Source organism: Rhodnius prolixus, unplaced genomic scaffold (assembly GCF_049639745.1).
Source record: "Rhodnius prolixus isolate KJV_2025 unplaced genomic scaffold, Rpr scaffold_1, whole genome shotgun sequence".
Taxonomy (NCBI): domain Eukaryota; kingdom Metazoa; phylum Arthropoda; class Insecta; order Hemiptera; family Reduviidae; genus Rhodnius; species Rhodnius prolixus.
This window is the reverse complement of record NW_027411581.1, coordinates 2,176,342-2,201,216: the sequence shown is the minus strand read 5'-3', so window position 1 is coordinate 2,201,216 and position 24,875 is coordinate 2,176,342. Positions and strand designations below refer to the sequence as shown.

At 37.7% G+C, this 24,875-nt stretch overlaps 1 protein-coding gene across 18 annotated transcripts in view; it reads left to right on the top strand.

Moving 5' to 3' along the window:
- gogo (thrombospondin-1 like protein golden goal) overlaps nt 1-24,875 on the top strand; it is a 499,603-nt gene that overhangs the window by 51,777 nt on the left and 422,951 nt on the right. For 14 of the 18 annotated variants that reach the window (XM_074124391.1, XM_074124332.1, XM_074124352.1 and 11 more), the window contains exon 2: nt 23,688-23,744. The exons of the other annotated variants lie outside the window; for them this stretch is intronic. The gene's annotated coding sequence lies outside the window, so the exon portion shown is untranslated. The remainder of the gene's footprint in view (nt 1-23,687; nt 23,745-24,875) is intronic. 18 annotated transcript variants of the gene reach the window in all.

Below are 24,875 nucleotides of genomic sequence, written 5' to 3'. Positions count from 1 at the left end.
ATCGAAGGTGCAGAGTCACCATAATGTTTATCAAGCTTCTCTTTAGTCTCCTGAGGCGTTTTGCCTTTCATAAAGTAGTGTTTAATCAACACACGAAATTCTTTTTCGTCCATTTTTTGAAAATCACTCGACTTCCTCGATTCAAACGAATGCCAAACACAAAGAAATAGACCGATCTGGCTGAAACTTGGTGTGTGTTCTTCCAAGAGATGCTACTAACTAAACATAACCTCGATACGCGCCAGTAATGCTATCTCTCTGACTTTGCACGGACTTTTCAAACGACCCTCGTAACTTATGCTTCAAAATGGTATCAATTTTTTAGAAAAATTTATCTGTCTTTCTCTAACCTCTGTCATCAGAATCCGAATTCTCGTACTGAAACTTTCTGAGTAATAGCAATTTTTATTGGAGAAAAAAGTAATGATTTTAGAAATCCCTCGTGTGACTACATTTTATTAAAAAAAAAAAGTATTATGAATAACTGCATACGCGGGATTCAAACTGGGGATCTCTCACTTACAAAGCCACGCTCTTGATCACTAGACCAACAACCTGGCAAGATATTCTTACCGTAATCACAGTTCAAGAAGTCTTACATACAGGAGTACATTAACATGATGTGATGGTTGCTTTTATTTGATGATAAAACTAATTTATCCTGATTCACCCATAACCATTACGTCACACTACATGTTTTAACATCTTTAATTATTATTATTTTTGTTCACTGCGTCACAAATAACATTTTTGCAGTCAGAGGACCTCCCAAAACGGGTATTTCTGGTGGAAAATTAATATTGAAAACCGTTCACGAGTTGATAAAATAGTAACTTTGAACTTAAATATCTCGACAAATATTAGGGGTATCGAAACGGATTTAACGACATTTTTCACAAAATTTTTTTATGTAGTTTTCATAATCATTGTTAAAACCAGTGGTCCTTATGAAACCCCAATTGGGTTTTTGGCCGTAACTCCTGGGCCAAAAATAAAGATACAGCATCGGGGGTGGAAAATTTGAAAACTAGACCAAAAAAAAAACAAACTATAGTTTACTTCATGGGTTTTTTTTTCAAAATTCCACTTTCCTAAAAAGTTATTTGCGATTGGTGCTTTTTAAATGGATCACCCTGTATATTCTGATAGAAGGGGACACGGTTTTTTTATGGTCGAAGGACCAAATCGATATGTGTACTAGCTCTGTTTTCGATTTATTTTTATTTATTATAGAAAATGACTTACAAAAAGATGGTTATATCCAGTTAAACGTCTTTTCAAATTTCATAAGGAGCCGTAGTGGTGGGGGAACACAAAAAAAAAATTGTGACATGCGCAGTTTGTATATTTAATTATTTCCTTTTTTGTCCCACAGAGTGTGAGCGCGTGTAGGTGTGTCGTTTGTTGCCTTTTCATTAGTACTCGGAAAAATGAGTGGATCATTTAAGGATGGAGGGGAAAAAAAAGAAAAAATAATAATAAGACAGAAAATGTCGCTTTGAATTTAATGTTAACACTAAAAGACGTTAATGAGGTGTCTTTTCTCTCTCTCCCTACAATCTTATCCCCCACTCCTTAGCACCAGTTACCCCCACCATTTTATAAATTAGTGTGACGTAATATCTCCCCACTTCTCAGGGCCGGCTATATTCAGATAATCTCCCACCACTCTCTATCTAGCAAGTTTTTTTTATTTTCTTTGTATCCTATTTTTAATCCGGTTGGTTTTATTTGAATGGACGCGTTTTTCTTAATCTTTTAAAATTGAAAAAAAAAGTGTCGTTTTTCTTCTCTTTGTGTAACACAGAAATATGAATTCAGGTTATTTAGTAAATAGGTGGCACTTTTCTTCACTTTTCTACTGGTACTTCTTTTTTCTCGTTTTCCATTTATACACCTTTCAGTAAAAACGCCGTCTTTTTTTGAAAAATAAGGTTTATAAGGAAGGAAACGTATATAGTATGAGATCAATCCTTGCTAGGTTTAACGGTTTAAAATAAAAGAATATTGTAAAGTTTTCTTGTCCTTTTACTAATAAAACTTTACTTACACAACTAGTGCCTGCCACTAGTTATTAAATAATATGTGGGTTCAATAAATAATAAAACTCGCTAAACTTATAAGTAGTCTGATTTATTAACACATTAACATTACTAACATTAACATTTACTAGCAACTAACGCTATTCATTACAGTCACCATTTACAACAGTCACAACAGTTTACTGTTACTTACTCACTATGTAACGCCACAAAACTGTTCCACGACTGACCACTGGTCCGCACTGCACCGAATTGCACTAGTCTCAGCAGCACTAACAAAGCTCTACTCACTAACTGACTACCTGCCCAACTAGCTAACTCTGAAGCACTCCGCTACACTGACTCTCTCGAACTCCGACTCAACTCTGACTCTCTCCAACCGAGACTGACTCTGGTTCTCTCCAACTGTGACTGACTGCGACTCCAACTGCGACTCCCCCACTCCAACTACGAGTACCCCACTTTAACTCCATCTGTCTCACTCTTAACTCCGTCTGTCTCACTCCCACCTGCCACTCACTTGTTGGGGAAAACACATACTGCCACCACCACAACTGGGGCCGCTTCCTTAGCTGGCTTTTACTCAGCGGTGGACCGTTATAGGCTACGGACACTAAACTCCTTGAACAATCTAGCCCCTTTCTTTTCCAGCTCAGGTAAAGCCTTGCCTTTTGTTTACCCAGTGGTGAACTGTTACAGACTTTGTTCGGCCAACTTCCAGAACATCTAGACCTTTCTTCTTTCCTTAGGTCAACTTTGTTACAATATCTTAACGAGTGAACAGATGTTCACCAAATTGAAACGAATTCATTTTTTGGCCAAATTCGTTTTTATAAAGTTGCACTTCCCGTTAAACTGGGCATTAACTTAAATACGGGAAGCTTCCAATTGTAACAAAAAACGGAAGTATTACGTATGAAGTTGCGGCTATTTTTTTTTTTAATGGTTTTTGAGATATTCTGTAAAAAAGGATGCAGACGTATCAAAAAACACACAGGCAACGCTTAAAAAGACAGACAGACATCCGGCGATAGCTCTGTTTCATGTTAGTTGTGACGCGAAGTCGGTGACATCATCGTCCATTCAGAGGCGCCCTTACCGTCTTACGATAATTTACTTCTGAAATAAAAAACTAATTTAAGTTGAAACCCTGTGGGAACTTCATGAAGTCCCAATGATCCATAATAATAATAATAATAATAAAAAATCTAGGTCTGTGGAATTAAGTCATAAATTGACCATCAGGAGGGCTATATGTCCGTCACCGCAAACATATCCCCAAACTAGATTACGTCATTTAAGGAGGATTTCCATACTTAATCACAGAAAATCAAAGTTTCCCTTCAAAGTACCTCTTCTATCATTTCCTTTTGAAGGGAAAACTGATCCCTAGAGAATAAGGATATAGAAGGAATGGTCTTCCTTGAGAGTTAAGCGATTTAGATTTACAAGAATGAATCTAAATATTCCTTAGGAGTTTGACCCCAGTGCGTCTGTCTGGTCTGTACGCTGACAGACTTGAAGGAATGGCCCTGGCTTAAGGTGGGGGGGAGGGGCGAGGCTTAAAGTCTCCGCAGAACTTTGCCTAAATAAGTTTGATATGATTTGGCGGGAAGTGTTGGCTGAGATTGAATTGACGTCAGCTCTTGTGGATTAGCGGGAAAATCAATGTCTTGTCACTCTCTCATTGGCCGTAGTTTGGTCCATTCTATTTTATAACTGTTTTACTTCCACTTATTCCTGGTTAAAAGGAAGTACCGCGAATGTGCAACTCTTCTACGAAATGGAGTTATCATCGGAAATGTTCTGAGTTCGAAAAAGTGGTTATTTTCACGCAGAAAACTATTTTGTCACCACTGGTGAGGAGCAGAAATAAATCATCCAGCTCTTCTAAGGAAGTGGCAGCCTTCCCTTCAAAGACCTTTCTGGATATTCTGATTCTAGCCAGGCTAGAATTCCCCTTCAACTAACTAATCCAGGCTCCCTCCAGGGAAGTTCTATACAGAGCGGGAGTTGGCAGTAGAGATCAAGGAAACAGGCTTTCCAAGGAAGTCAGAAATCCTCTACAATAAGGATTATTATACATTCTCTCCTTTAAGCTCATACAAGGACCCAAAATATGGAAGAGTGATATCAATAGGAAGGACATAATCTCCTCCGATGCTGGAAACCACTCTGGCTAGGGATATCCTTGGGAAAAGGGGAACTCCTGCCCAACCAAGTAAGGTTATATCCTGTTATCCACGATCTGGTAACTGGCTGATAAGTACGCAGGTAAGATCGTACATTACTTTGAAGGAAAGCCTCGCCCAAATAGCGCTTTTCCCGATATAATTATGCAGCTCAATATGCATTAATTAGTGCATTTTAATTGAAAATCGTTGAGGTGAGAAAACGAGAGGTGAGTGAAATCAAAAAGCCATGCTGTTTGGAAATTGGCGCAATATTATTTCCTGTAAATAACTTCGCTCAGTCTATCTCACTCGCTGATGCAACAGGAGTATCTCTGTCTCTCTGCACTTCAAGTGGATTTGTGTGTGTGTGTTGAGCCTCAACGGAGTGGCTTATAAATCTCACCTATCGATATAATCCATCGATATAAATATGAGTATGTCTGTATGGGCCACTCATTGTGACACATGCGCACAATCGATTGTTTTCATCGCCCAGAGATAAGTATATATATTGTACACATACCTGCTATAAAGCACGGTAGACCATTGTTTTATTATATAGGTGGCAGTGGATTATTAATAGACTATACAGTATGTACAGGATTTTATAAAACACTCTTATCTAGTTATAAACTGTATATATACAATAATTTTTTTTTTTTTTTGTGTTAAAAGATGACAGCTTTATTGTTCTATTCACTTCCGCGTATTGTAATTAATCAGATATTCAAGGATTTCGGGTTCGGGTTTGAAACCCAAAAATATCTGTTTTAAGGGTACATTGAATTACAAAAAAAAAAATGGTTTTCAGAAAATGGTTTGTGGTATTTAGCGGCCTTACATATAAACGAAAAATCACCGGAAGTTTTGGGTCTCTTTTATTTCGCCTGGGACTCACCAGTGGAGCCACCTATAATCTTAGCGATCATTACTCCCCCCCCCCCCAAACGGAAGTGTAAATTTACAGAATGGATTTCTATTTTAAGGTTTCTCTATAAAATGACTCCATTTTGTTTAAAGAGCTTTAGACGTTGTATGTACATACAAACTTTTACCTATTTGAAATAAGTAAAGTAATTGCCTATTTTTTCAGGCGGGCTTTATGTCCAACTACCAATTAGGTGTCGTGGACGGAGGCTACTAGCAAACATACTTTACTGTAAATTTCTCATATTAACCATTAAAGGTGTAGACTGTGAATATAGCCTAGTACCGCAATACATCTTAGCTTTGCGGGTCTAGCCTCTAACCGCTCGGCTATCGTGGCGACTAGCAAACATACTTTACTATAAATTTCTCATATTAACCATTAAAGGTGTAGACTGTGAATATAGCCTAGTACCGCAATACATCTTAGCATTGCGGGTCTAGCCTATAACCGCTCGGCTATAGTGGTGACTAGCAAACATACTTTACTGCAAAATTTCTCATATTAACCATTAAAGGTATAGACTGGGAATATAGCCTAGTGCCCAATACATCTTAGCTTTGGAGTCTCTAACCGCTCGGCTACCGTGGGACAAGCAAACATACTTTACTGTAAATTTCTTTGATTAACCTTTAAATAAAATCCAAGGCCTAAGACCGGAAATCGAACTCAGTACCACAATGCCTATTAGCTTCACAGGTCTCACCTATTTGAAATATATTATGTATATATTTCAGGAAAACTCGACTTAGATGTAGTTCTGGAAGGCAGAGAGGGATAAGCTTCTCTTTAGGGTACCGTTTCAGTATAATGTACGGCTCCTGTGTTTATGAATAAGGGTAACCCTAATACTGAAGTCGACTACACTCTAAGCTAGCAGCAGTGACGTGTATGTAATAAAGTAAAGTTGAGTGTGTTTGTGTTAAACGAGTTTGGGAAAATATCCATCACCGGAAATACCACTTTTCTGGATGGATTACTGAATATTCTGCCTCAATTTCCTCTAAACTTTGTTCAAATTTTTATTATAAATCATTACAAAAAAAAAAAAAAAAAAAATTGGGTTATATTCTGAATCGGTGATTGGCTCTAATATGCTGATTTACATTCTTACTGTATTATGTAAGATAGAATGAAATGTATTCTAAAATTTAGAGCTTAATAAAAAAACTTTTGAGTTGTAACTTCGTGAATGGCGGCCTTTAGAAGGGCGGAAGTGGACGTCGTGTATTCACATCAACAATTATGTATTTTATTTTTATTTTTAAATTTCACTCCACTGCTTAATTAATCAGCCCAATTTTCCATCATTGTACGGCTAATGTACTGAAGGATGAACAAATTTAGCGGAAATAAACTGATGAGCTGGCCTGCATGTACTTCCCGCCAGTGGCTCTAATCGATGTTCACTGTCCGATGGTTTATTACCGAGTGAATGTTGTTCTCATAAAACAGCTGAAGCTGAACAGTAATCCGTGATTACTTTATAAACTAATTACACTTTATAATTAACTGCCATTGGTGGGGGTCGCCCAATCAGTGTGCTTATTTTACAATATGGTCGTTAAATTTAATAATAACCTGTTTATGGGCAATTTTAAATGAACCAATATTTGAAAACTTACTTTAATATTTTGTTGGGTAATGAGGTGTAATTAATAATAAACTTTTAATTTGTTTAAACTGTGGAAGAACAATCAACTCCAGTTGATTTGATTTAGGATCTTCTTGAAGATTTTATGGTTAACAACTACAACTACTGCCTCGCTGGAGATTCTAATTCTGTTTAGTGTTGGGTTGGAAAACATCTACAATTAGTGGTCCAAGAAGGTCGCCAAGTCACCTGAGGGTTTTGTAAAAAGTAAAGTAAAGTAATGCTTATTTTTTCAGACTGACTTTACGTCCAACTACCAAATTAGGTGTCGTATACGGAGGCGACTAGCAAACATACTTTACTGTAAATTTCTAATATTAACCATTAAAGGTATAGACTGGGAATATAGCCTAGTACCGCAATACACCTTAGCTTTGCGGGCCTAGCCTCTAACCGCTCGGCTATCGTGACGACTAGCAACCCTACTTTACTATAAATTTCTCATATTAACCATTAAAGGTATAGACTGAGAATATAGCCTAGTACCGCAATACATCTTAGCTTTGCGGGTCTAGCCTCTAACCGCTCGGCTATCGTGGCGCCTTTTGGTGAAGAAGGTTTTGTATCAAAGGGGTTGCACTTAGCTGTATGTTATTTACACTTTTTTACATTTTTTTAAATGGGGTTTACATTTTCAGATGCTCAGATGGTATCTTCTGGCAGAGAAGTTGTGTAGTTGAATCAGCCACTTCTGTCTATCTTAACCTGGAAAAAATCCTTGCTGGTCCGAAGCTAGATCCAACGTATCCTAAGGAGACAAATGGGCAAGGGTTGCTATCTTCTTAAAAATGGCTTTCTTGGAACTTTCATCTCATGGCTGATGACTCCTTAACCAGAGACAGATAATGCCTTTTTTTGGGTGGAACCGCAGGTAACTTACTGGAAGAACGCGAGGAGGTGCTAAGTCCTGTCTGAACTCTCCTCCAATCCTTTTTGCGTACCACCACATTTGTTCTTCCTGGATACCGCGTAGTTACACTTTCTTGGGCACTTAACAATCAGCCTTTGGTGCAGTCATTGGTAGATGCAAGTATAAATATTGAAAATAAATGAAATTGAAAGCATCGTTTGCTTCAAACTCGAACTTTTTGGGACGAATAACCCACCGGAAGTATTACTTCCTCAAATAGATTTTACAGAAATGCGCGATTTTCTTAAACAAAAAATAAATAAATAAAAATAAATGGTTTTACTTTAATCATTAGATTTCTGCCCAAATCGCGCATTTAAATACCTATAATTTTTTGTATCCGGTACTCTGCCCACCATAAAGTGGTGGTGGGTTTGCAATTTTAGGAAGTAATTTGCGAAGTTATTCCAAATTAAAAAGAAATATATTTGCCTTATCTTTAGTCTTTTAAAATTAAATGGTGCCCTAACTTCATGCAGTAAGTTACTTTCCAGTAACAAATTTATATGTTCGTTTTCCATGCTAGCAGTTCGTGTTTAAATGCCACTAGAACAGTTATTGATCACAGTGGCCGCTCAAGATCGATTACTTTACTAAGTTTAACCAGTAATTCGGTTTTCTAGCTTTGGGTCATGCAGTGGTAGACATGATTAACTCCTTGTAAATGGCCACTGTCCAGATGAGGAATCTGGTTTTAGGCATTCCTCCAGAGTTTTGTTCTACTAGAATTCTCTTAGGGTGGAGTTCGACCATGAATGTAAAACTACTAACTCCGCGTAACTAACTAACATCCTGAGGATACAATTCTTCCAATCAAGTCTTTCAGAATCACAGTTTTTTGATAGAACTTACCTTATACAAAGTTGGCTGGTAACAATTAGACCCCACGATCAATCAGACTCTTAACAGGAGCTGAACTCAATTGATTGCCCAGGACGATTTACTGAACGAAATACTTCTGTTCAGAGGTGCCACTATAGCCGAGAGGTTAGAGGCTAGACCCGCAAAGCTAAGATGTATTGCGGTACTAGGCTATATTCCCAGTCTATACCTTTAATGGTTAATATGAGAAATTTTGCAGTAAAGTATGTTTGCTAGTCGCCACGATAGCCGAGCGGTTATAGGCTAGACCCACAATGCTAAAATGTATTGCGGTACTAGTCTATATTCCCTGTCTACATACCTTTAATGGTTAATAAAAGAAATTTATAGTAAAGTATGTTTGCTAGTCGCCTCCGTCTACGACACCTAATTTGGTAGTTGGACGTAAAGCCCGCCTAAAAAAATGTGCAATTACTTCACTTTACTTTTTACTTCTTTTCAGTTTTCTCACTCTTGAATAATATAAAATAATTTAAATACTAAACTTTAGCGTTCATTTGAGGCCAAGAGAAAATTTTATTGGGTAGTATTACTTCCAATCAAATTGAAATAGTTTTCTGTAAATATGTTTGTTTGTCTGGTATTTTTAATCAAAACCAGGATTCGGAATTAACCAGGATTTTTTTTTATTTAGTGTTAGTGTGTGTGTCTGTGTGAGTGTGTAAGAACCAATGAATTAAAACAATGTTTATTCACTTCCGTTATTGAGGCTTTTACATGTATTTATTTTAACAAAAGTAGCGGGTTGATAAATACGCGGGCTTTTTGTGTACACTCAATGAAACTCTCCCACGGTTTACCCATGGGTGTGTGTATGGGAGAGGGGGTGAATTCCCTAAAAAATAACATTCCTGGATAAACACGTACTTGATGTTGTTAATTTATTTATTTTTAATTTGAAATCAGTAAACGGAAAGTGTGGTTCATTAAGTGCAGCTAAACTTTTACAAAACATTCATCTGTCCACTTCCTGTGTACAATATTATACGAAACTGCTGATTAATTTAGTGTTAAACAGGAAGTAAAGGTAAACAATACGCACATTCAGGGTCTTGACTTTGATAGATCTTACCTTATACAAAGTTGGCCGGTAACACTTAGACCTTCCCCCGATCAATCAGACCCTTAACGGGAGCTGAACTCAATTGATTGTCCTGGACGATTTACTGAACGAAATACTTCTATTGAGATGTGCAACTATAGCCGAGCGGGTTATAGGTTAGACCCGCAAAGCTAAGATATATTGCGGTACTAGGCTATATTCCCCGGTATATACCTTTAATGGTTAATATGAAAAATTTATAGTAAAGAATGTTTGCTAGTCGCTACGGTAGCCGAACGGTTAGAGGCTAGACCCGCAATGCTAAGATGTATTACGGTACTAGGCTATATTCCCAGTCTATACCTTTAATGGTTAATATGAGAAATTTATAGTAAAGTATGTTTGCTAGTCGCCACTGTAGCTGAGCGGTTATAGGCTAGACCCGCAGAGCTCAGATGTATTGCGGTACTAGGCTATATTCCCAATCTATACCTTTATTGGTAAATATGAGAAATTTCGCTGTAAAGTAGGTTTGCTAGCCGCCTCCGTGCACGACACCTAATTTGGTAGTTGAAGGTGAAGTCTTCCTGAAAAAATAGGCATTATTTTACTTTACTTCTTACGTTTTACTTCTGTTCAGTTTTCTCAGTCTTGAACTCCTTAAGAGTATCCTAAGAGCACCCAATTGTTGGTCGGTAGAATGGCCCAAGCCATGCGCCATCCAAAGCCATTTACATCAAAATGCAAGACACCCTAACCGGAAGTTGTCACAGAACTGAAATTTGAAATATACGATTCGTGCACTTCTTTCTAAACCCAGACAAGTTATGTTCGCTTAGATTTTCATGCGCGTTTAATTCACTATTCTAGGAAATTAGATTTCCATTTTATTACCACTGCGGCTGGCTGAAGAGAATTCCGGACAACTAGATAATGTCCAGTTACCATGCATTAAATTTCCCAAACTACGATGTCCTTGATTCTCCCTTTCCCTTGCCTTTAAGAAATTAAACCATTGCTAGTTCTTCCTTGCCACTTCCAATTCCAGTTAATTCGTAATTCGTGGCTATTGGCTGTGCTAGAAGGCACTTTTGAAGCCCGGCCCACCGACATTATACAGTTAACGCCAACAAATCTTCACCGCATAGCCCTTCCTGGAAGTGTGTACGAGTGTGGGTGGTGGTATGTTTAGTCCCTAAACTTGGCTGGAGTACCGCCCTTCCCTTACCCATTCCAGGATAGACAAACTCCACTTCAGGCTTACCCAGAATACAATGGAGTTATAATAGAATGCTCCCAGTGGTATAATAACATTTTCAGCTTTATGTTATACATTTCTCACTATATTAGCATTATTATAGCTTACTATTTTGTATATATGTACATGAATAAGATCATATACATACCCATGTACAGAATGTATAAATGAATAAGCGCCTGTGTAGAATGTAGCTATGCAAAACCACATAACGAAACTCGGTTCATTGCATTTTACCTTTCCACTTTACACGATCTACACAGGTGTGAAATGTAATTTATTACAATCTCCATTCGTCTAAGTTGTAAAAGTAAATCGATTGAAGTGGCAAGAGGTTTACACTGACGGATCGGCGCCGGAACTAAGGTCTGTCAGTCTGTATTTTGGTTGCATTTGCACAACAACTCTCACTACTTCCTTTTACCTCAATTTACGTAATTAAAGTGGCCTTGAAACTTAGAATTTCTTCTAAAAAGGATTGTTGACTTCAGAAGGTACTGCGCACTAAAATATCACTGTTAAAGAAAGCGTGACGTCACTACGCCCCCCCCTCGAATAGGCTTAATATTTGTTGAGGAAATGCGAAAAATCCTTTCGGTAAAGTTCACCCTTCCGTTGCTACTGATAGTCTTCTTCCTGCTCGAGTTAGCCAATCCTTCTTTTCAAATGTTGTAGACAATCTGACAATGTCAATAAAGTGGCACTTTAGAGAAAAACCTCTCCCCTCCACCAAAAAAAAAGTGTACCGAAATGAATTTTCCTGTCAAAAGGGGTTCGCACAAAATTTTTTGAAATTTAAGATCCATAAAAAGATGATTATTGTAATTGAGCCATGTTCTCAATATTGAGTTGTGACCGGAAACAGTTGCTTCGAAGTTCCTTGATCATGAGGAAAACGGAAATGTGGCTGGAAGTTACAGGAAATGCTCTTTAATAAAGTTTTAGTCAAAATGGAGACCCTGCGATAGCTACTCTATAAGGATTGACTTTTCTTTAAAATTTTCTCAAAATGGCGCAAACGCAAACACTGACTGCATACGTAGTAGATCTAATACTTCAGACTTAGGTAACAATTTACTAGGAAAATATCTTTCTGAGTTTCTCTCTACAGTGCCATCCTACTGCGTATTAACGTAAAATAAATGAGTTAGGAAAAATTCCGAACTTGATTTTTTTGGGAAACCTCTATACAGGTGGCAAGATGGTACTTTAGGAAACTGCCACCTTAGAGCAATGCCTAATCCACCCCCACTCTTGCTTATGCCATTTCTCGATGTTTTCTTAAAAAATATTTCCCCCTAAAAAGTTATAAATCTAAATTTTTCCGATTAGTATACCAAGTTGAAAGAAAATCGTGATATTTTTGAGGAAATCTTGATTTAGTAAAGTCGTATTTCCGGTAGGCTGTTCCTGTAACAAAAAAAACAACAAAAAAATTACTCAAGGAATCTCTAAATAGATATTTCCGGTGCAAACTTGAAAGCGGAAATCTCTACGATTACTATACTTCCTACAGAATATGCAGAGTAAGAGAAAGTAATTAACAAACTTACAAACAGACAAACTTTATACTCTAAGTAAAATTCATTTTGAGGTACAAACTTTTTGAAGCGTAAGAGATGATTACGTAGTTTAAATAATTAAATATGGCGAAGCGTTGAGAAGTCATAAATGGAATTAGATTAAAGTAAAAATCACACTTTAACGTGGTTCTTACACCAGAGTAAAGAGTCTTAAATGTACATAAAGTAGTTGAATGTCAATGAAATGCTCCCTCTACACACTTGAGCAACGCCATGCTAGTAATGGCGACATGAACTGCTGCAATCCAATACCCACACCCATAACAACACAAACAAACAAATAATCTTAGTTTTCCTTCCAGTTTTCTTCACAACTACTGAATTATTCAGTTCCCCCCCCCAACACCACCTATCACCAGCTGCGCTTAAGCTTATACGAACCCACGGCACCCGCCCACTTGTGGAAAAGTAGCTTATTATTCAGAAAACTTCTTTCAAACAAGTTCAAACCTGCTGGATATTATTTCTGCCGTCCAAGATATTAAATTAAAATTCTACAAAACTTTTCAAAAAGCTACATAACTAACACATGAATATGAAATATTTCTTGTCTTGAACTGTTCCGTGAAACTTTAAATATTATGACTTGATTAAAGAAAAGGAGAAGACGAAGAGTGTTGTGAAGCCACACAACTTTCTCAGGACTTTAAAACTAAATTGATACCCACATTAGCTACATCCAAGTTCAAATGATGTCTCACTTCAATAACTGTGTAGAAAATTAAAGAGAACTCCTAAAATTCCTTAGTTTCAGACTTACTTCTGGAAATAAATGTACTTATAAATGTTACACAAGTAAAGGCATCACTCTAGCCGAGCGGTTAGAGGTTAGACCCGCAAAGCTAAGATGTATTGCGGTACTAGGCTATATTCCCAGTCTATACCTTTAATGGTTAATATGAAAAATTTATTGTAAATTATGTTTGCTAGTCGCCATGGTAGCCGAGCGGTTAGAGGTTAGACCCGCAATGCTAAGGTGTATTGCGGTACTAGGCTATATTCCCAGTCTATACCTTTAATGGTTAATATGAGAAATTTACAGTAAAGTATGTTTGCTAGTCGCCATGGTAGCCGAGCGGTTAGAGGTTAGACCCGCAATGCTAAGGTGTATTGCGGTACTAGGCTATATTCCCAGTCTATACCTTTAATGGTTAATATGAGAAATTTTGCAGTAAAGTATGTTTGCTAGGCGCCACGGTAGCCGAGCGGTTATAGGCTAGACCCGCAATGCTAAGATGTATTGCGGTACTAGTCTATATCCCCAGTCTATACCTTTAATGGTTAATATGAAAAATTTATTGTAAAGTATGTTTGCTAGGCGCCACGGTAGCCGAGCGGTTATAGGCTAGACCCGCAATGCTAAGATGTATTGCGGTACTAGGCTATATTCCCAGTCTATACCTTTAATGGTTAATATGAGAAATTTTGCAGTAAAGTATGTTTGCTAGGCGCCACGGTAGCCGAGCGGTTATAGGCTAGACCCGCAATGCTAAGATGTATTGCGGTACTAGGCTATATTCCCAGTCTATACCTTTAATGGTTAATATGAGAAATTTTGCAGTAAAGTATGTTTGCTAGTCGCCATGATAGCCGAGCGGTTAGAGGCTAGACCCGCAATGCTAAGGTGTATTGCGGTACTAGGCTATATTCCCAGTCTATACCTTTAATGGTTAATATGAGAAATTTACAGTAAAGTATGTTTGCTAGGCGCCACGGTAGCCGAGCGGTTAGAGGCTAGACCCGCAAAGCTAAGATGTATTGCGGTACTAGGCTATATTCCCAGTCTATACCTTTAATGGTTAATATGAGAAATTTATAGTAAAGCATGTTTGCTAGTAATTTTTTTTCAAATGGAAAATTTGGGGATTGTGGCTTCCATTTTCGACTGTGGACTCGTTCACCCAACCGCTTCGACTCCATCCGCTTCTCTTTCCTGAATGTCAAACTTGTTCACGGCTTTTTCTATGTTCTGCCAAGATGCCTGATTTTATGAATACACATATTGTAAGTATACTAAGTGCTGGTATTCACTTCCTTAAAGTTTTCACTGCCTTCTCGAATGCTAGATTAAATAAAGCGGTGGTAATAGGTTCCTACGCCCTGGAATAGCGATAGATTCCCAGTTTGATGCAAGGATCTTCATTGTTCTCGCCCTAATCAATATCCTGCCGCAGTAGAAATTGTTGTGTATTTCATCTTGCTCCTTCTTTCCATTTTCGCTGTTCCTGTTTTTATTTGCACATGTTTTCTTTACATTTCCCCCGGCTTGTAATAATAAAAGAAAATTCAAAATATACACAAATGGTTTATTTTAATTTATTGAATAGAAATTGGCAAAAATGTATATCTATACAACAGCATTGTTGATGCTATCACGAAAAACCGTTTACAATAATAGGAGCTCGTAGTCTGGATGGTGTATACACAAAGTGCAGATAAGGAGAGAGCTTTTACTGTGTGTGTGTGTGGGGGGGGGGGCTAGTTGATGTGAGAGGTAAGCTCTCTAGCGCTGTCTACTGCCAGTGTTTGCAAGCAATGTTATTATTGTGCTGGAATCACACAATCATGGGCTACGTGTGTTAGTGTGGTTATGTTATTACTGTGCAACACAAACACAGTGTTACTTGTGATCACGCTGGAAAATCGAACACTAATTACTTGAGCAAATAGTTCCGTTAAACATCTCACTAACTCGGTACGAACCTGTCTGTGCTTGTCTATACCTCTCTGTCTTCTCAGAGCTCTCTCCCCCTCCACCCCTATTATTTATACATCTAAACATGTATGGGCATGTTTACCTAATAATCTGTATACATACTGTACTCTAGTAAAATAACTACATATTACACGTACAATAGCTACATCTACATACTAACACGGTTATGTACAGGCAATTAGATCGTTTAAGAGTTTGAAACGGTGTTGAGCCTTAATCCCACCCTATCGCTTATTAATATCCTTCTTGGAACATGAAAGTGTAATCCTGTTAAGCTAAGTTCACACCATATGGAGCTTAGAACTGCTCATTTGGTGTAAACGTTATTCCATTAGTTGTGTTCTTAGCCCGTTCTTTTTAAAAAGCGATTGCACTTGCGAACACTAAAAAACCAGAAACTACGAGCTAAAAGAACATTATTTTGTTCCGCCCTGATTTTTACATGACTTCCTTTGAACTAATTTTTAACCGGTAACTGTGGTTACTGTGAGGGATGCAGTTACTGACTCTTGATCCCTGGAGAGGTTTGAATTGTGGGGGGGACTCCTGCTTGGATTTTGGGTGGACAACGAAAAAGGACGTAGCATGAACAACTTGGAACTAGCTGGCTGATGGGTGGTATGCACGGCCAATCTGCTGGAAACACATCCTGGAAGTCTGTTAGGCGTTATTAATTGCTTCAGCTCAACTGAGGAGTTTAGTAGGCTATATTTTAGTAGTTCTGCTATGAGTGTACAAATTCCTGCTACTTTGGCCATGGTATTGGTGTGACTTAGGTGAAAAGAGGAAGGTTATCCTGAGGCGTCTGGGCGGAGCGAGATCAAGAGAGGGAGGAGAATGCTTTAATGAAAAGTATTCCCGTGGGTTGCGAGCTGTTGTGGCTTGAAGGGTTCCCCCTGCCTTGGGTTTACACCCATCAGCACCCATCATGCTTACCAAGCAATCCTGGATACACACTGATGCAACTGATGAAATTATTTCGGGTAACATTTAATGATAGTAACCTTCTCTCTATCTACTACCTGCTCCCCCCTCCACACGCAATGCATCACATCCGTCTGACTCCACTCACTTTTACCCAAGCTCACAAACTGATTATACTTCATTAGACACTCTGCGCGTTTCACAAACTACTTTTACGTCATAACCACGTTTATGGCACGTGTTTGTGTGTGCGTATTTAATTGACTTTTGGTTTCCGCTATTCACTAGAACGGAAATTATGTATCACAACGTCATATGCAAGTTATTCAGTAAACTTAACTGAATTTTATATTTCATCTTTATGAACTGTGCACCAACACCATTATGTGAGTTCTCAATTTGAATAAGAATTAAAATTGGAAGAAAAAATCATTTGAACTGAAGTAAATCTTTGCCGAAACTATTTCCGGTAGGACAGTTGATCGTCAAAAAGTGCATGAAAAAGCGTAACGTTGAAAAACACCCAACTTTGACAATTTATTTCTCTTTTTCTATAAAAGATAAAAATTCCCAAATTTTCTTTAAAATATAGGGTAAACCCTCCTTTTTATAACTGTAAAGTTTTAGCTAAAAACGTAGGTTTCGAGAAAAAAGTTGCCAAAAAGTGATCAAAAACGGGCATTTTCAGAAATTGTTTTTATTCTTGTTACTTTTTTGTTATTTTGTAGCGCAACGTAGCGTCTAAACGCGTGGATTACTGAATAGATGTAGGCGCCACGATAGCTGAGCGGTTAGAGGCTAGACCCGCAAAGCTAAGATGTATTGCGGTACTAGTCTATATTCCCAGTCTATACCTTTAATGGTTAATATGAGAAATTTATAGTAAAGTATGTTTGCTAGTCGCCTCCGTCCACGACACCTGATTTGGTAGTTGGATGTAAAGCCCCGCCTGAAAAAATAGGCGATTACTTTACTACTGAATAGATGTTTCCGTTTTTAGGAATTCCTTTTTTCGACAACGGTTTGAGGTCGTCCAGATTGTAACTGTATCTTCTATCTGGTAGCATTGAAATCGCCATTTTGTGAACACGTATCGGTTCTTAATTTTATGTTTTACGCGCCATAAAAAAAAAAAAAACCTTTTACGAAAAATGGCGGCATTAATTTTCAAGGTCAAGGTATTTGAATACATTTTGATAAATTTTAATTTTGATTTAAGGGAATTAAGGGAGCTTTTAAGGGGAAGTTCTCTTAAAGGATGTTTATCCATTATTTGCTTAATGGCAGCAGGTAGTCTCCGCTTAAGTTTTCATTCCCTTCACCACCGCCATTGCAGGCAAGATTTTCTTAACAACAAAGTTTACTTTAAGTAACAATACTTAAATAAATCTGACTTAAATAAAAGTAATTAAGTTTCTGTAAGTATAAGCAAAGTGTACAAAACCACCTGATACCGTACCTCACCTCACCTTCTCTGGCCCTCATTCACCCTTCTGTAGCCGGCTTTTGTGAAGTTCAACTTCTTTTTCAGACATCAAGTTTATCTCTGACTAGATTGTTGGTCAGATTAGGAAGATATTTTTACCAAGTAGAGTCGCAAAAATCTAAAAGAAATCTGGTATTGAACTACCAACACGGCTGTCTCTTCCACTAAAGGTTCGAACTCAATAATATCCTTTAAACTCGTAATATTTGACTTAACATTAATTTCTCACCAACATAACCGTACATTCCACTGAAAATATAATCTTACAGTGAAGCCATAACCTAACTACTTTTCGAGACAAATTGATTGGAGTAAAGTAATCGCCTATTTTTTTCGGGCGGGGCTTAACGTCCATCTACCAATTAGATGTCGTGAACGAGGGGTGCGGAAGCTCATACTTTACCATAAACAATTTTTTTTTTCAAACAAATAAAAAGTAGTCAAACGCTGGATTTGAACCGGGGATCTCCCACACACAAAGCCACCGCTCTTGACTACTTGACCAACACTCACCCCCTAATTGATTAGAGTAAAAAAAGTTATGCCAGTCTGTCTGTGTACATAATTTAACAGGAAACTCTTAAGAGAGAAATTTTTCAGTAAATTCATTGGTTGTTACCTCCTATTGGAGAATTTCGTAAAAGACATTTTACCACAATTAACTGACCGTAAGAAGTAGGACCTTACCGTACAAAGAGGATGTCTAGCCGTACCCAGAACACCATCGAATTTCCGAAAACAGTTTTTAAATATAAATTGTAGATTTATGAGTTCGTGATCACTGTATTAAGATTAAATATAATCGCAGCAGCCATTCTCAAGAAAATACTGGAAAATCTTTTGAAAGGAAATCTCATTTCCGTTAAGTTAAATTTTTTTCAAATACTGGTTTAACTTCCGCAACTGGTTCCTGTAATGCAGGTGACAAGACGGTACAATACCCAGAAATGGCTCGTAGAGGGAAACCTAACCACTCCTCTTTTTTTTTTGTACAGGAATGGGCTTTCTTGATTTTTTAAAAATTGATTTGGACTAAAAATTTATTGTTGCATTAAGTTTAGTGTTTAGACGTTGGAGAAATATTTCTTTATTGTTACCTGTAGCGTCTATCTGGAGGCAGCAATCCGACATGAACTCCTCGGCCGGGCGGTCGTAATTAATTCGCTCTGCCCTTAAGACTCAAGAGGCTGGCTGCTGCCCCCGAATCTTCTCCACTGATACACCCTCCAACTGCCGCCCCCAACTGCCAAGAAGAAACAAGTCGATTTATCCCATCAATTTGAAAGTGGGTCTTCAGGATTCAAAAACATTCGAAGAACGCCTGGCCATCAATGGAGAAAAGGTGCTATTAGAATTGTAAGCGCGTAAGGCTTACACCCAGTTGTGGAGGGGGAAGATGACGCAAACGCGAATTCCCTTACGCTATATGTGCCCGAGGGAGGCACCGCAATCGATTATAGTATGTAATACAAAGAAAATATATAATAATAAAAAATCGGTAGAAAGGAAACACTTACTTACGGAGGACCGGAAGCGAGCGCACACAGCATCCGCCAGGCGGTGAAGGATCTTTAAAAAAGCGGTAGAAGGGAATAGGAACTATTAAGGAGCTAAGGTAAACAATTGTGTAGAGATGTGTGTGTGTAATGTGTAGTTGAGCTCCTAGAAGTGTGGGAAGTATTTGGGTGTAGACCGAAAGAGGTGTATATCGAGTTAAGCGGAAGAGTGAATGGTAATAGTGCACCAAGTGCACTAGATGCGGATGAGGAAGGGGTAATAGTACAATCAATGCACTAGATGCGGATGAGGAAGGGGTAATAGTACAATCAATGCACTAGATGCGGATGAAGAAGGGGTAATAGTACAATCAATGCACTAGATGCGGATGAGGAAGGGGTAATAGTACAATCAATGCACTAGATGCGGATGAAGCGAAGTGCTAGATATCAGCGGAAATGAATCATAGTAGGCTGAGATGCGGTAAGAAGTAAACCAACAGGTACAGACTCGAGCGACGGAAGTAGACAACGATGAAGCGTTGCGAAAGTACTTGAAGCGGTGGCCCAGCGGACGCGTACTATATCTGAAGGCCAGACGTCGACTCACTATGAAGCCGTATATAATTCAGGAGCACAAACTTATTAGCTCAGAGTCAAAGGCATACTGGACAGACAGCAGAAGCGGAAAAGAATGCCACGGTTTAGAGAGAATAGAGAAGGGGAAGGGTTGTATAGCGTGGGAAACATAAAGGAATAAACATAACCAAAAGAGTAGAAAAATTAAAATATTTAGCAGCGACAAGAAAGGAAAGGATTATCGCGAAATAACGCGTAGTGCGAGAAAGGGAAAAATGAGAAAGAGACAGAAACAGAAAAAGGGAAAACCGTCAAACGGTACCGCCAAGCAAGGGCGGCCACAAGCCATTAACCAGTAAGAAAGTTGTTATGTGACTTGAAATGGGAGGTAATCCGTTGACGAGCGATGGTTGTACTTCGACCTCCAACTTAATCTTTTGGATTTAAGTCAAGCCTGGGAAGAAAGTGAAGTTTCTCACTCTGAAAGTGCAGCTTTTCATCTGTAGCTTTCCTACTTGTTATAATTTATAATTTTCCCAAGAATGTCTGTAGCGAAATTTAGACTGTTCTCCTACCGCAGGAAAGAGGTACTATCTGCTGCGACCATGACCTTTAAAAAAGGTGCTTAAAACTTGAAGATGTGATGGAAATTTCAGCAGCAGTCCATCAACAAAGATAAACTAAGCGCCGAAAAATAAAATAAAACCATTACTGCTTTACTCGTCCAATTATAAAGCCCCACCTCTCAGAAATATATTGTATATTTCAACTTGATATTTAATTAAAACATGGCAGTCAGTTGTTTCAGGAAGTTGATAATGAAATTTCTATAACCTTCAGGCCATAGAATTGCCACGCCACTGCCTATTCAATAAATAAATACTAACCAATACACAGAGATTTATTAGTTAGTTGAGTTTACTGTTCATTGCAGTATTTTTAGGTCTAATTATGCGAGGATTGTATAGAATGTTTTGTGTTGGTATTGAAGGAACAATGCACCAGTTGAGAGATAAATACATGTTTACAGACGTACAGACAAATAAATTCAAAATATAATTAATTAAAACTGGACAATAGCACTTTGTTTCGAACCTTACGACTGATGATGTTATTATTACTTCAAAGGCTTTCCAGGACTGTTCAAAATTATCTCTCTGCTTTGCTAGTTTCACGTTGTAGTCTTGTTGTTTGTCTACTATTGTTGGGGACGGGTGCCCTAAGGCGTAGGACCTCTAAAGTCTCCAGTCGCATAATTGTCTATTGTTATTTTTATTTTTTTTTAAACCAGCGATTTTTTCGGTCGAATTTCCGATACCAGGGTTTAAGCGGAAATAGGAGAGCTTAGGCTTATGATACGAGATTTACCTTACACGGCATTATCAAGGTTCTAACCACATGCGTTTTCTTGGACATGACGCCTAACAAAAGACTTACTAGTCTTCCCTAATCCATCTCCGAGAACTGTAGTAAAACAATTGTTTTCAATATGATGAAAAAATAATTGCCATTTCAGTCGAGTAAAATTTATTTTGCCGAGCTTTCGACCTAGGGACTAGGTCATCTTCATGAAATGATATACTATCTAAAACAGAAAACAGTTTAAATTTTAAAACAGACTCGAACAATTTAAACAACATATAGGGTGAAGGGACCAGTAATTGACTGCTTAAGAAAAAATTCGAGTTAAAGATAGAATAACTTCCGTTATTTTGGCTCCAGGTGTAGGTTATAAAATTGTACCGCTCCAGTAGGATGTATTTTATTTTATTAATATTTTAAAAGCAGTAAATTCGATCTTTATGTCAACCAAAAATGATTTTTTTTGGAAGTATGTCAATGACCCAGTAATTGACATACCGAATTTTCGGTGGAACCAGTGTTTGACATGGGGTGGGACCAGTAATTGACATACAAATACATTCATGAAACGACATAAGGTATGCATTCAAAATCACTTTTAGATCTAAATAAATCACTTAAATCACTTTTTCAATTGGATTTATAACAAAAATTAGTCTTATTCATAATTAATTACAATCAGTTTTTAAATAGGCAAACCTAAATAATCTAATATTTTTTCAACCTTACCCTTTTTTATGCAGCTTTTGACGATCAACCCTTACACAACTGTACTACCGGTAACATCACAAACATCACAAAGTCACCAACTCTGTATGTTTGATTTCGCACCTGGTACTTCTCTTGAGGGAGCTTCATTTTTCCTCTGGCCGTTTTCTTTGATGGAATTCTATGGTTTAGCCATTTCCTCCCTTTCTTCTTTGTCATGTGGCTAGGACCCAAAACTGAGGGAGAATGAGAGATTTTCCAACTCCGTTACGTGGGCGTCGTTTTTATTAGTCACGTAGGAGGCCTCGGAAGCTGTTCTTCGGCGATCACGATTATTCCAGTTTGTTGTTCATAGATTGTTGTTCTCTACAGAATAATCATTCTGCATGCCCTCTTGAAATAAGGAGTACATTTGCTAATTCATTAATTTAAACATATTTTGTTGGAAGTTTTACTATTTATGTTGCCGATTTTTATCAATGATTTTATTTTACAATGTATTGAATTTTTAATTATAATAAAATTTACCAACCTATCTTATCATTTTCCCTGGAAGTCAATCACTGGTCTCAAACAAAAAAGCTGTAGGACTAGTAATTGACATACATGTCAATTACTGGGCAAATTGCCGTTTCAAGGACCAGTGATTGACAGCCCCATTTTAATCCTCAATGCTTCTTATAATTAAAAAAAAAACTACATAAATGAAATCTACAAGTAATACTAATTATAACAGAACATTGATAACCACACGAATATATGAACAAATAAACGAAAAATAAGAAAAAAGGAAAATTATTTTCTTATCAATCCTCCTTAGCAACGGCTTGTTTTTTCCTTGATTTTGAACTTTTAACACAAATAACCTTCCACTGATACCAAGGAACCTTCCAATAATTAATATTTTTCTGGAACTGCTGCCCAAAGGCTTCTCAATAACGAAATTGAAAGAATCACCACTAAAAACGGCTCATATCCCTTATAATACCAGTTTATTTCTGGTATGTCAATTACTGGTGCCCAGTCAATTACTGGTCCCTTCACCCTACGCAAACTTACTATAAAATACTTGACAATTGGCAACACTGACTTCCACACAATCTAACACATATCACACACAGACCGATCACACTCAGTCTCCATGAACAGACAAGACAGAAGACACACCAACCCTGAAATGTAATAGTATTACTTTCTAAACTAGGTAAATAATTTTTGTAAATTTCGTTTTATTATACATATTCATTTCAATAGAATCATTGTTAACAATCTGTAAATATGTTCCACAGCCCTGAAGATGACCTAGTCCCTAGGTCGAAAGCTCGGCAGAATAAATTTTACTCGACTGAAATGGCAATTATTTTTTAATCCTATGGAAACTATGAATCGGTCACCAAAAAGGATGAACAGCAACAATTGCTTTTATTTTCCTAAAAACAAAACAAAAAAATCAGCGATTGAATCTAGGAGGAACTAATCAAAGCCGGAAGTTACAAGAAAAACAATACCGTTAGCAGCGTGAAAAATTCCTCTACAAAGAGCTGTTTCCGGTTCAAGGAATTTTCGGTTTTTTTTTTTTAGAAGGAAAATAAAGTTTCATCTTTTGCCACAATCCGTTGGTTGCAAGGCTCCCAAGGTGGGAATATATTTTGGAGTTGATGGACCTAGATTCCAGTGATTCTTTGTTAAAGAGAGTTCGCTGGCAGAAATGTAGAGACGTGGACTTGAGCTTCGACAGAAGTGACTGAAAGTAGCCGCCATGTTAGCGAGGACAGTCTTGCTGGAGAAGCCATTTCTCCTTAAATTTGTTTTTATTCTTCCCCCTTTTAAAGAACCAATCCCAATCTTAAGCCTTAATATTGATAAATAAATCTTGTAAACTTTAACATAGATTAGTTGCCGTATTTCTCTGGCCTAAATTTTCCACTTCTCTCTGTTTCCAGGCTTATGTCCGGTGCACAGTTGGCTGATTCGCTCACCACTGCTGCTTCCATTATTGGGTAAGTCAGAATCATGGTTACTATTATTTCATAAATGTTATCTTAGGATTGTGGATTTTAGGCGCCACGAATAGCCGAGCGGTTAGAGGCTAGACCCGCAAAGCTAAGATGTATTGCAGTACTAGACTATATTCCCAGTCTATACCTTTAATGGTTAATATGAGAAATTTATAGTAAAGTATGTTTGCTAGGCGCCACGATAGACGAGCGGTTAGAAGCTAGACCCGCAAAGCTAAGATGTATTGCGGTACTAGGCTATATTCCCAGTCTATACCTTTAATGGTTAATATGAGAAATTTATAGTAAAGTATGTTTGCTAGGCGCCACGATAGACGAGCGGTTAGAAGCTAGACCCGCAAAGCTAAGATGTATTGCGGTACTAGGCTATATTCCCAGTCTATACCTTTAATGGTTAATATGAGAAATTTATAGTAAAGTATGTTTGCTAGGCGCCACGATAGCCGAGCGGTTAGGGGCTAGTCCCGCAAAGCTAAGGTGTATTGCGGTACTAGGCTATATTCCCAGTCTATACCATTAATGGTTAATATGAGAAATTTACAGTAAAGTATGTTTGCTAGTCGCCACGGTAGCCGAGCGGTTAGAAGCTAGACCCGCAAAGCTAAGATGTATTGCGGTACTAGACTATATTCCCAGTCTATACCTTTAATGGTTAATATGAGAAATTTATAGTAAAGTATGTTTGCTAGTCGCCTCCGTCCACGACACCTAATTCGGTAGTTGGACGTAAAGCCTGCCTGAAAAAATAGGCATTACTTTACTTTACTTTAGGATTGTGAATCTTAAAAAAATTTCACAGTCTTCAGGATTTTCTTAATAATTTTGCTGAAATACATATTGTCACCGAGGAAAATTCTGCTGGAATCATAAATTTTATTTGAATTAATTTTCCGGAACGAATTATTTTTAGTATTTTTTTGTTTTGGTTTTTTGGGTGGGAGTGGGGGGCTTTTAAATGTAACCTTGAAGAATTCGAAGGACGCGGAGTTACGAGGTAGACAATGTAACCATCAGTTCACTTGTAATTCAACGCAGGGCTACTAGAAAATTGTCAGAATTTAGGTATAAATAGAATTTTCATAATAGTACTTTCTTCAAGTACAGTCTGACAGA